This window comes from Peromyscus californicus, unplaced genomic scaffold (assembly GCF_007827085.1).
Source record: "Peromyscus californicus insignis strain IS unplaced genomic scaffold, ASM782708v3 Scaffold_4__1_contigs__length_199733344, whole genome shotgun sequence".
In the NCBI taxonomy this organism is placed as follows: Eukaryota; Metazoa; Chordata; class Mammalia; order Rodentia; family Cricetidae; genus Peromyscus; species Peromyscus californicus.
In genome coordinates this window covers 144193846-144206578 of record NW_026294562.1, presented here as the reverse complement: position 1 = coordinate 144206578, position 12733 = coordinate 144193846, and positions in this window count along the sequence as shown.

Sequence of the window (12733 nt, the reverse complement as noted above, 5' to 3'; positions counted from 1 at the left end):
TCTTATTCCTTGTTCTCACTCTCTGTTCTTGATCCAGCTGGAATATCCTGCTCCTCTAAGCTCTCTTTCCCTCGACCCTTCCCCTTCATTACCCCCACTCACGTCCAGGTTGTTCATGTAGACTTCATCCATTTCTCTGTCATTGGGTGATCCCTATATCTTTCTTGGGGTCCTATTTTCTAGGTAGCCTCCCTGCAGTTGTGAGTAGCAGTCTAGTCATCTTTGTTTTACATCTAGTATCTTCCTATGAGTGAGTACATACCATGTTTGTCTTTCTGAGTCTGGGTTACTTCACTCAGGATGATTTTTTCTAGATCCATCCATTTGCCTGCAAACCTCATGATGTCATCGTTTTTCTCTGCTGAGTAGTATTCCATTGTGCATATGTACCACATTTTATTATCCATTCTTCAGTTGAAGGGCATCTAGGTTGTTTCCAGGTTCTGGCTATTACAAACAATGCTGACATGAACATAGCTGAGCAAGTGCCCTTGTGGTATGATTGAGCATTCCTTGGGTATATGCCCAAGAGTGGTATAGCTGGATCTTGGGGAGATTGATTCCCAATTTTCTAAGAAAGCACCATATTGATTTCCAAAGTGGTTGCACAAGTTTGCATTCCCACCAACAGTGGAGGAGAGTTCCCCTAGCTCCACATCCTCTCCAGCATAAGGTGTCTTCAGTGTTTTTGATCTTAGCCATTCTGACAGGTGTAAGGTGGTGTCTCAGAGTCATTTTGATTTGCATTTCCCTGATGATTAGGGATGTTGAGCAATTCCTTAGATGTCTTTCAGCCATTTGAGCTTCCTCTGTTGAGAATTCTCTGTTTAGTTCAATAACCCATTTCTTAATTGGACTGTTGGGCATTTTGATGTCTAATTTCTTGAGTTCTTTATATATTCTGGATATCAGTCCTTTGTCAGATATGGGGTTGGTGAAGACCTTTTCCCATTCTGTAGGTTGTCGCTTTGCCTTGTTGACCATATCCTTTGCTCTACAAAAGCTTCTCAGTTTCAAGAGGTCCCATTGATTGATTGTTTCTCTCAGTGTCTCTGCTACTGGTGTTATATTTAGGAAGTGATCTCCTATGCCAATGCGTTCAAGACTACTTCCTACTTTCTCTTCTAGCAGGTTCAGAGTAACTGGATTTATGTTGAGGTCTTTGATCCACTTGGACTTAAGTTTTGTGCATGGTGACAGATATGGATCTATTTGCAGCCTTCTACACGCTGATATCCAGTTGTGCCAGCACCATTTGTTGAAGATGCTTTCTTTTTTCCATTGTACAGTTTTGGGTTCTTTGTCAAAAATTATATGTTCATAGGTGTGTAGATTAATGTCAGGGTCTTCAATTTGATTCCATTGGTCCACATGTCGGTTTTTATGCCAGTACCAAGCTTTTTTTTTATTACTGTAGCTCTATAGTAGAGTTGAGGTCAGGGATAGTGATGCCTCCAGAGGTTGTTTTATTGTACAGGATTCTTTTGGCTATCCTGGGTTTTTTGTTTTTCCATATGAAGTTGAGTATTATTCTTTCCAGGTCTGTGAAGAATTGTGTTGGTATTTTGATGGGGATTGCATTGAATCTGTAGATTGCTCTTGGTAAGATTGCCATTTTTACCATGTTAATCCTGCCTATCCATGAGCATGGGAGATCTTTCCATTTTCTGACATCTTCTTCAATTTCTTCTTTCAGAGACTTAAAGTTCTTGTCATATAGGTCCTTCACTTGCTTAGTTAGAGTTACCCCAGTTACCAGTCCCCAGCTCCCAGCCTGCCCTGGACCTCCCATCTGGACAAGAGGTGAGTGCCTGGGCTCATTCCCAGAGAGGACTGCCCCTATGTCCCATCCCTGGGCACCAGCCATTCCGGGAAAGACCTTCCCAACTTGACCCGAGGTTCTGGCCATCAGGCAGGATCACCTCCACCCCCACCAGGAAGGTTCCCCTCTCCAAGACCCCTGGCAGACCCTGCAATCTCCACACTCTGTCCCCACACCCATCTGCCCAAGACTCCAGCCACTTCCTGAGACTCAGAGAACAGCCCCCAGCTCCCATCTGGACAAGAGAGCTTCCATTTGTACCAGAGAGAGGCTTCTTGAATCTGTCAACTCTGTCTGGACCAAGAGTGTTGATAAGACCAAGAATGAATCCAAAAGGAGATGGGCAAACATCAAGGCAGAAGTACATACAACAAAATGAAGAGCAATACAGCATCACCAGAACCTAGCCCTCCTCCAACAGCTAGACCTGAACATCACAAAATGGAAGATGCAGAAGAAAGCAACCTTATGAATAACATCATTAAGAGGCGAGAGCCTTGTATAGAGGAAATCAAAAATGAAATTGAGGAAAAGACAAACAAAAAATGGGAAGAACGTCCTTTGATTGATAATGACAGTTAGGTCCAATATTTCTCTGGTTAGTTTTAGTCTAGATGGCCTGTCCATTGCTAAGAGTAGGGAATTGAAGATCAAGTACCCTGCATACCAGAGATGCAGGGGTGGTTCAACATACAAAAATCAGTAAATTTAATCCACCATATAAATAAACTAACAGAAAAAAAACATGATCATCTCATTAGATGCCAAAAAAAAAAAAAGCCTTTGATACAATCCAACACCTATTCATGATGAAGGTACCAGAGAGATTAGGGATACAAAGAATATACCTCAACATAATAAAGGTTGTAGTGGGTAGCCATTCCAGCTTTGATCTGGAAGTTCCAACCCCCATTGAGACTTCGGCAACTGTCATGCCTACAAGGCGGGGCGAAAGGAGGCACCTGGGGACCCGAGATCTGGATCGGCGGGTGCTCTCTCTGTTGCGGGACCCTGGACTGGAGAGGTGGACCAAGCAGAGCTCCAGAGAACACCGCTGGACTGCGATACACCTTCCCCAGACCCCGCGACCTACCTATCCCTTAATTTGTAAGTTATGCCATTCAATAAATCTCCTTTTAACTACGTGGAGTGGCCTTAATAATTACACCAATATCTGGCGCCCAACGTGGGGCACGAACCCACGACCCTGGGATTAAGAGTCCCATGCTCTACCAACTGAGAAGACTGAACACAGCTATAACAAGAGCTGTATCAGACAAAGAATTAAGAAAAGTATTAACTGAGTCCTTGGCATTCGACAATGCTAATGCAGAATACAGAAGAATACTTACACCATTAAAGATCAGATCAGCTCCTTTGGAAGAATGGATTCAGTATACTAATGGTGTTGAGTCTCATAACTACAGTAATGAGGCTTGGATAGGAGAGACAAATCCCAGAGGTGAAAGAAGGCCCCGTGTTACCAAATGTTTTACATGTGGTACACCAGGTCATATAAGTAAAAACTGTACGTGGGGTACTCCTAGGAGTAATATTCCTTTTAGGAATAGCCTAAACAGGAGACCCCAACCACCTCCCGGATTATGTAGAAGGTGTGGCAAAGGCCAACATTGGACCAGTGAGTGCAGATCAAAAATAGATATACGAGGTAACCCTTTACTGGCGGGAAACGCCTCAGGGGGCCTCTTGCAGGCCCCCAAATCAAATGTAGTACGAACATTCCCAGCCACTGTGGAAGAAATTCCTCTCCAAGACAACTGAATAAACCAATGCCTAATGTACAAACCGATACTGCAATGGATGATAAAACAGCTCTGATGGATGGATCACAGTTTACAAAGAACACTATAAAACAAATATTTTGGCAGACTTCCATAAATGAACAAAGACCAAAGCTTAGAATTCGAATTAATGGCCTGGTTATGGAGGGACTGGTAGACACAGGTGCAGATGTGACTATAATCACACCAAAATCATGGCATCCAAATTGGCCTCTTCAAGAGGTAGATGTCCAACTTTTAGGGATTGGCACCCTATCTCAGATAAAACAGAGTTCGAGATGGGTTGAATGCATAGGGCCAGAAGGACAGAGAGGGAGGCTGAAGCCATATGTAGCAAATGTAGCAGTAAATCTTTGGGGCCGAGATCTGTTACAACAGTGGAATACCCAGATTAAAATTCCCACACTTTCAGAAAAAGAATACAGACAAATGCATGTTTCTAGGAATAATATCATCACATGCTATAAAAATCAGGCACCAACTATTCAGGCTGTTCACAAACAGAGCACAACTGCTGTTGAACCCTCAGAAGTACCAACTGCCTTACCTTTAAAATGGCTAACTAATAAACCTGTCTGGGTTGGACAATGGCCTTTGACAAAAGACAAGCTACAAGCTTTAGAACAGCTGGTTCAAGAGCAGTTAAATGCTCAACACATTGAAGAATCTACCAGCCCTTGGAATTCTCCTGTATTTGTTATTAAAAAAAAGTCTGGTAATTGGAGAATGCTGACAGATCTGAGAGCTATTAATAAAGTAATTCAGCCAATGGGCTCCCTACAGACTGGGATGCCCTTGCCCTCTCTGCTACCTAAAGAATGGCCTATAATAGTTATTGACTTAAAAGACTGTTTCTTTACCATACCCTTACAAGAAAATGATAGAGAAAAATTTGCCTTCACAGTACCTAATTATAACAATTCTCAGCCAGTCAAGAGATATCAATGGAAGGTCCTCCCACAGGGAATGTTAAACAGCCCTACTTTGTGCCAATACTTTGTGCAGAAACCATTGGAGATAATTCGTGTAAAGTTCCCACAATCCATAATTTATCACTATATGGATGATATCCTATTAGCTGATCCAAAGTTAGATACATTAGAAAGCATGTTTGAAGAAGTAAAAAAAGTTTTGCCTCGCTGGGGACTGCAAATTGCTCCTGAAAAAATACAAAGAGGAGATTCTATTAACTACTTAGGATATAAGATAGAGCTACAAAAAATTAGACCCCAAAAGGTACAGCTAAGGAGAGATCGATTGAAGACTCTTAATGATTTTCAAAAGTTATTAGGAAACATTTCCAACTTACTGGGTATCATGGGAATACCCAAAGATGGACTACAAAATTTGGCTAATACTCTAGAAGGGGACAAAGAATTAAATAGTTCAAGAGAATTATCAGCCGAAGCTGAGAAGGAATTGGCTCTAGTAGAAAAGACAATTCGAGAAGCACATGTGGATCGTGTGGATCCAGAACTTAAATGCATTCTTGTCATATTCCCCTCCAGACATTCCCCAACAGGTATTTTGATGCAGAGGGAAGATATTATATTGGAATGGATATTCCTACCATGTAAACCAAATAAGAAATTAAAGACTTATATAGAAAAGATCTCTGATTTGATTCAAAAAGGTAAACTAATACTTCACCAGTTGACAGGAATGGACCCAGCAGAAATTGTAGTACCTTTAACTAATGAAGAAATTTCATCACTATGGAAAGATAATGAATACTGGCAGAGAGCCTGCAGTAACTTTTTGGGAGAGATTAACAACCACTATCCCAAAAGCAAGAGAATAGAATTCATAAAGAAGACTGAATGGGTCCTTCCTCACATTGTACAACAAAAGCCAATTTCTGGAGTCCTCACATTCTATACTGATGCAAATAAATCAGGGAAAGCAGGATATAAATCAGGAGACTTAAGTAAAGTGGTACAAAGTCCATACAGCTCTGTACAAAAGGCAGAACTGTATGCCATTCTTATGGTATGGATGGACTTCACAGAACCCCTCAATATAGTCACTGACTCTCAATATGCAGAGAGAGTTGTTTTACATATTGAAACTGCTGAATTTATTCCTGATAATACAGAATTAACTTCATTATTCATACAATTGCAGGAAATCATCAGAAAAAGGGAACATCCTATATATATAACACATATCAGATCCCATACAGGTCTGCCAGGACCTCTAGCACAAGGTAATGATGAGATTGATCAGTTACTAATAGGTAATGTGCTAGAAGCTTCAGAATTTCATAAGAAATGCCATGTAAATAGCAAAGGTTTGAAGAAGGATTTCTCTATCACTTGGCAACAGGCTAAGGATATTGTGAAAAAATGTCCTACTTGTTCCATCTATAACCAACTTCCATTACCTGCAGGGAGCAATCCAAAAGGTATACAAAGAAATGAAATTTGGCAGATGGATGTGTTTCATTTTGCAGAATTTGGAAGATTAAAGTATGTACATCATACCATTGACACCTATTCAGGATTTCAGTGGGCAACTCCTATGAGTTCTGAAAAGGCTGATTCTGTGATTACACACCTATTAGAAGTTATGGCCATCATGGGAATACCTGTACAAATTAAGACAGACAATGCCCCAGCATATGTCTCCAATAAAATGAGACAATTCTTTGCTTATTACAATATAAAGCATGTTACAGGTATACCACACAATCCCACAGGCCAAGCAGTCATAGAAAGATCCAATCGAATTTTAAAGGATATGCTAAATAAACAGCAACGGGTAACAATGACTCCTAGAAATAGATTGCATAGTGCTTTATTAACCTTGAATTTTCTCAATGCTGATGAGACAGGAACAACAGCTGCGGAGAGACATTGGACGACAGACAAAACTCCTGAGCTAAACCAACCAGTTTATTTCAAGGATGTGCTGACCTCAGAATGGAAACCTGGATATGTTCTACGTTGGGGAAGGGGTTTTGCCTTTGTTTCTGTAGGAGAAGAAAAGCTATGGATACCAACAAAATTAATAAAAATTCGATTCGAACAGGAAAAACCCCTTGATGAGGAGAAGTAAAAGATCATCCACCAATGTGACATCTCTACAAGTTGTAAGAAAAATTTAACAATCAAAGGTTGGGGTAGGGTTCTGTTTTTGTCTTTCCAGGATAATGGAAATACCCATCTTACAGAAGTCATAAGGCCTTGGATATCCGGATGTTTACAGCAGAAAGAAAGAATCTATTGGTACCAATCTACACACGGTAAAATCTCACTGTCTAATATCTATCTCTCTATCAATCTAGAAAAGTGGTGGTTCCAATTCAATTATAAGCCAAGCTGACTTTGGAGATGGAATTGGCTCACTTCTTCTCTAAACCCAAGCATATTGATAAAAGGAAGTTTGAGAGATTCTTCAGTCCCATATCAGAAGAGCCCTCTGGTGTGGGACAGAAGGAAACCAATAAAAAGGGACCATTGTCTTCTAGATTCTAACTCTCTCCATGCTTACTCTTGATTTCTCAGAATCCTTTCTTACATGCTATGTCCTCTTTAAATCCAAACCTTCCATTTTGATAACAAATAAGTTTTTCTAATAGCAATCTCAGAAGTCTCCAGAAGGAAGATGGGGCCCCAACAACAACTCTACCCAATCCAGAATGATGTCATGGTAATCATCATCATACTACACTTCTTACCAGAATTTCAGACAATCTTACCCATTACTCTAAGACTTGCTGCAGAACCTACAGTTAGTCTAACTGAGATTTAACTATCTGAGCTTTCTCACAGTACCCAACAGAGATAACATCACCCCCTAAACAGCAGGAAGTAATTCTAAGAAAACGACGCCCCTTCTCCCTTAGGTTTCATAATTCTCAGGGTTATGGATGATGGTTATAGGGTTGGGGGTGGAAGGAAATATTAAACTCAGTATTCTAAAAAAAAAATGAAAAGAAGAAATGGAATGGATAGGTATAAGATATTATGGTAGATTATTATGTATACTAGTAAACAAATTTAGTAAAATAGAAGCCTTAAATAATTTGCACTGTAATTTGCACTGTTATGGATTCTTATATGTTGATACAAATGTAAACTATTTTTATATTCCTGTTTAAGATAATTTGTATATTGATACAAATACAGAACTATATTTGTTATAATGTACATATATTTCTACTCTTATTTGAAATATTTGTATATTGATACAAATGTAAATTTATATCTGTCATACTTTATGTAGGTTCTACTTCTGTTTAGGATATTCAGTATATTGATATATATTTAAGATTATTGTCATATTGCATATCACACTACATACTCCTACCTCTGTTATAACATCTTGTGTATTGTCACAATTTTGAAGTCATCGTTCTTTACCATACACTTGCTTATAGACTGTTTACCTTGTTTACGTGAAGCCTTAGTCCTTAGGTTATTTTGGTAGATAAGACTTATAGATTTATAGTCACCTATGCTTGTCATCTCTATAGTTACGTTAGTTAGGTTATCCAGATTTACAGATACATAGGTCAGATGGACAGGTAATCTTCAAACACTTCGTTGACCTAGAGAATATGGCACTTAAATAACTTAGAATTCTGTTGATGTGAGACACAATTGCTCCTGGCTGCACCAATTTGATCCTGAGAGAATGTTGGGCTTCTAAGACATTTCCATTTGGAAGTTTGTCTTCTTGGCACAAAATGGCCTACTGGGCAAAGAACTGCCCTTGCCTCGACGGATGACAGTACAAATGCAATGCTATCCTTTCTGGACAAGCGGAACACAAGGAAAGCGACCACTGTACTCTGCCAAGACAGGGTAAGATGGTCTTTCAGAATTTCTGCTTCTAAAAATGGTCTGTTAGATACTTTAGGCCTGTAGCCAATTTGAATGCACCAACAATGCTGAGAAACATTAGGTGACTGTCCAGGCTGCCAGCTGTCTCGGTCTACTCTCGCAAGATTCCCGAAAGTTGCTTGCATCCATCTACCATTTCTCAGGTACCATTATATTCCTTCTCAGGTCTTTGATGGGATTGAAGACTAGCAGTTATAGTTACAACTTAGTAGATAGAACATATTAAGTATTAGATTCAGGTTCTTTAGGATAGGACACCTTTTGGAATGATCTTTGTAACATGCCATTTACCTATGCTCTATACTTCTCTGGATTATAGTATGTGTTTCTTGCTTGATATTGTTTGCATTGGTTGTAGTTCCATCTTATCTAGGTCATTATCCCTCATTATTCCTGGACTATATTTGATAACCATTCCTTTGTATATAGTCTTGTATTAGGTTAGAACTTTCTTATTTAGACAAAAAGGGGGAGATGTAGTGGGTAGCCATTCCAGCTTTGATCTGGAAGTTCCAACCCCCATTGAGACTTCGGCAACTGTCACGCCTACAAGGCGGGGTGAAAGGAGGCACCTGGGGACCCGAGATCTGGATCGGCGGGCGCTCTCTCTGTTGCGGGACCCTGGACTGGAGAGGTGGACCAAGCAGAGCTCCAGAGAACACCGCTGGACTGCGATACACCTTCCCCAGACCCCGCGACCTACCTATCCCTTAATTTGTAAGTTATGCCATTCAATAAATCTCCTTTTAACTACGTGGAGTGGCCTTAATAATTACACCAATAAAAGGTAATTTATAACAAGCCTATAACCAACAGCAAATTACATAGAGAGAAATTCCACTAAAATCAGGAAAAAGACAAGATTGTCTACTCTCTCCATATCTATTCAATATAGTACTTGAAGTTTTAGCTAGAGCAATGAGACAACTGAAGGATATTGAGGGGATACAAATTGGAAAGGAAGAATTCAAAGTATCACTATTTGTAGATGATATGGTAGTATAGATAAGCATCTCTTATAATAACATTAGCCAAATCCTACAGCTGATAAACACGTTCAGCAAAATAGCTGGATATAAGATTAACTAAAAAAAAAAATCAGTAGTCCTCCCATAAACAAAGACAAATGGACTGACAAGGAAGTCAGGGAAACAACATCCTTCACAATAGTCGCAAATAGTATAAAATATCTTGAGGTAACTCTAACCAAGCAAATAAAAGACTTCTATGATTAAAAACTTCAAGTCTTTGAAGAAAGAAATTGAATAAGATATCAGAAGATGGAAAGATCTCTCATGCTCATAGATTGGTATGATTACCAGAGTAAAAATGGCCATGCTACCAAAAACGATCTACAGAGTTAATGTAAACCTCATCAAGTTCCAACACAATTCTTCACAGATATTGAAAGGACAGTTCTCAATTTCATATGAAAAAAACAAAACTCCCAGGACAGCTAAAACAAAGATCTGCTGTAGGTACCACAATCCCTGATATCAAGTTGTACTACAGAGCTATGATAATAAAAACCACATGATAACGTCATAAAAACAGACACATTGATCAATGGAATGAAAGATCCAGATGTAAATCCACAAACCCACAGAAACTTGATTTTTGATAATGAAGCCAGAAATATAAACTGGAAAAAAGAAAGCATCTTCAGCAAATGGTGCTTGTCAAACTGGATGTCTGCACATAGAAGAATGCAAATAGATTGATACTTATCACCCTGTGCTAAACTCAATTCCAAATGGATTAAAGACCACAACATAAAAACCAGATACACTGAACTTGATAGAATAGAAAGTGTGGAATAGCCTCGCAAACATTGGCACAGGAGACAACTTTCTGAACAGAACACTGATAGCACAGGCACTAAGATCAATGATAAATAAATAGGACCTCATGAAAATTGAAAACTTTTGTAAGGCAAAGGATACTGTCAATTGCACAAAGAGACCATATACAAAATGAAAAAAGATTTTTACCAACTCCACATCCAATTGAGGTCTAATATCCAAAATTTATAAAATTCAAGAAACTAGGCATCAAAAAACCAAATAATCCAATTTAAAAACGGGGTACAGACCTAAACAGAGAATTCTCAACAGAGAAATCATAAATGGCTGAGAAACACTTAAGGAAATGTTCTGCATCATTATCTGTCAGCGAAATACAAATCAAAACTACTTTGAAATTCCATTTTGCATCTGTCAGAGTAGCTAAGATCAGTAACACAACTGATAACTCACGGTGGCAAGAATGTGGAGCAAGGGGAACACTGCTCCATTGCTGGTGGGAGTGCAAACTTGTATAGCCACTATAGAAATCAATATGGTGGTTCCCTGGAAAATTGGGAATCAAACTACCTCAAAACACAGCTATACCACTCTTGGGCATATATACCCAAAGGACATCCCATCTTACCACAATCACATTTACTCAACTCTTCACTAAAGCTTTATCCATAACAGCTGGAACCTAGAAGTCCCCCAACTGATGAGTGGATAAAGAAAATGTGCTACACAATGGAGTATTACTAAGCTGTTAAAAAAAATGACATCATGAAATTTGCAGACAAATGGATGGACCTACTAAAAAAATTCATCCTGAGTGAGGTAACCCAGACCAAAAAAGACAAACACTATATGTATTCAACTTGACAATCAAACTACAATCCATAGATCCAGAGAGGATAAGTAAAGAGGGAGTTCTAAGGGGAAGCATGGACCTCTCTGGGATGGGGAAATAGAATAAATTTTGTGCGTGCACTGGGGGTGGGGGTTGGGGAAGAGTATGAGAAGAATGGGGGAGAAGAAAATGCAGGGAAACACAGCTGAAATTGGGGAACACTGGGAATGTATGGAATCCTAGTGCAGGGGAACCCTCCTGGAATCTACGATGGTGACACTCATGAGAACCAGCCATCTTTTGCAACCAGGCAAGGCTTCCAGTGGTGGGTTACATTCCTTTGAGTTGGTGGGTGAGGGGGTCCCTCAGAGATCCCTAAATAACCCAGGCTAATGTTATGACAGAAGGTTACTCTCTGAAAACTGACAGTGGGACTCCATTGCCAAGGACAATATCCACATAGCTCACTGAACATAGAGAGATCCAGCTCTTGAAGGCATGGATCCTTCACCCCTTTGTTATAGTCTCTTTGGTGTGACAAGGTACTCTGTAAGCTATGGAAAGCGAAACGTGGATACCAACCCCTCCACAAAAACCTCCACCTACAATCTGTCCTGCCTTAAAGATGTGCTGGAGCAGTTGTGGCACAGAACATGTGGGACTGGCAAACCAATGTTTGGTTTAAATTAAGGACCACATCACGAAAGGGGTCCCATGTCTTACACTGCCTAGATGGCTGGGAACCAGCAGCTGGATAGCCCAGAGACCTACGGTAGAAACAAACATGACTGGCAACAAACAAACAATGGAATGATTCCTAAAGATATTCTGCTATACTCGTAGGTCTGTGCCTTGTCTAGTAGTAATTAGAGAGGCTACTCTAGCATCAGATGGGAGCAAATGCAGAGACCCTCAATCAGACGTTATGCAGACAGGGAGTCTAAGTTGGAGGTCTCCATCAGGTTCCTCCTCTCAGAGATCAAGGAACCCCAGGAAGAGGGAGAGAAAAGATTATAGGAGTCAGAGGGGATGGAAGATTCCAGGAGAACATGGCCCACCAAATCAAATAAGCAGGGCTCACATGGGCTTACAGAGACTGTAGCAGCAAGCACAGGGCCTGTGTGTGTCTGTGCCAGGTCCTCTGCATAGATGCTATGGCTGTTAGCTTGGTGTTTTTCTGGGACTCTTAACAGTAGGAGCAGGTCTTTCTCTGACTCTTTTGCCTTCTCTTGAGAATCTTTTCCTGTTATTGGGTTGCCTTGTCCAGTCTCAATATGAGACGGCTCTTGCCTCTTCTTACTGTATCCTATTTTGCCCTGTTTGGGTGTCTCTTGGAGGACTCCTGTTTTCTGAAGAGGAAACAGAGAGGGAGTGATCTGGGGGAGAGAAGATGTGGAGGGAGCTGACAGGAGTTGAGGGAGGGGAAATTATGATCAGGATGGTTTGTATCAGAGAAGGATCTATTTCCAATAAAAAAATATGGACCAATAAACTAACTCCATATGTGCAAATCCCAACACAGAAATTAAAACATGAAAAACCAAGACAAAGTATCACCTCCCCAAAATACGAACACCATGGAAATGGCCCCAATGAAAATAACATGGAAAAAATTTCAGACACAGAGT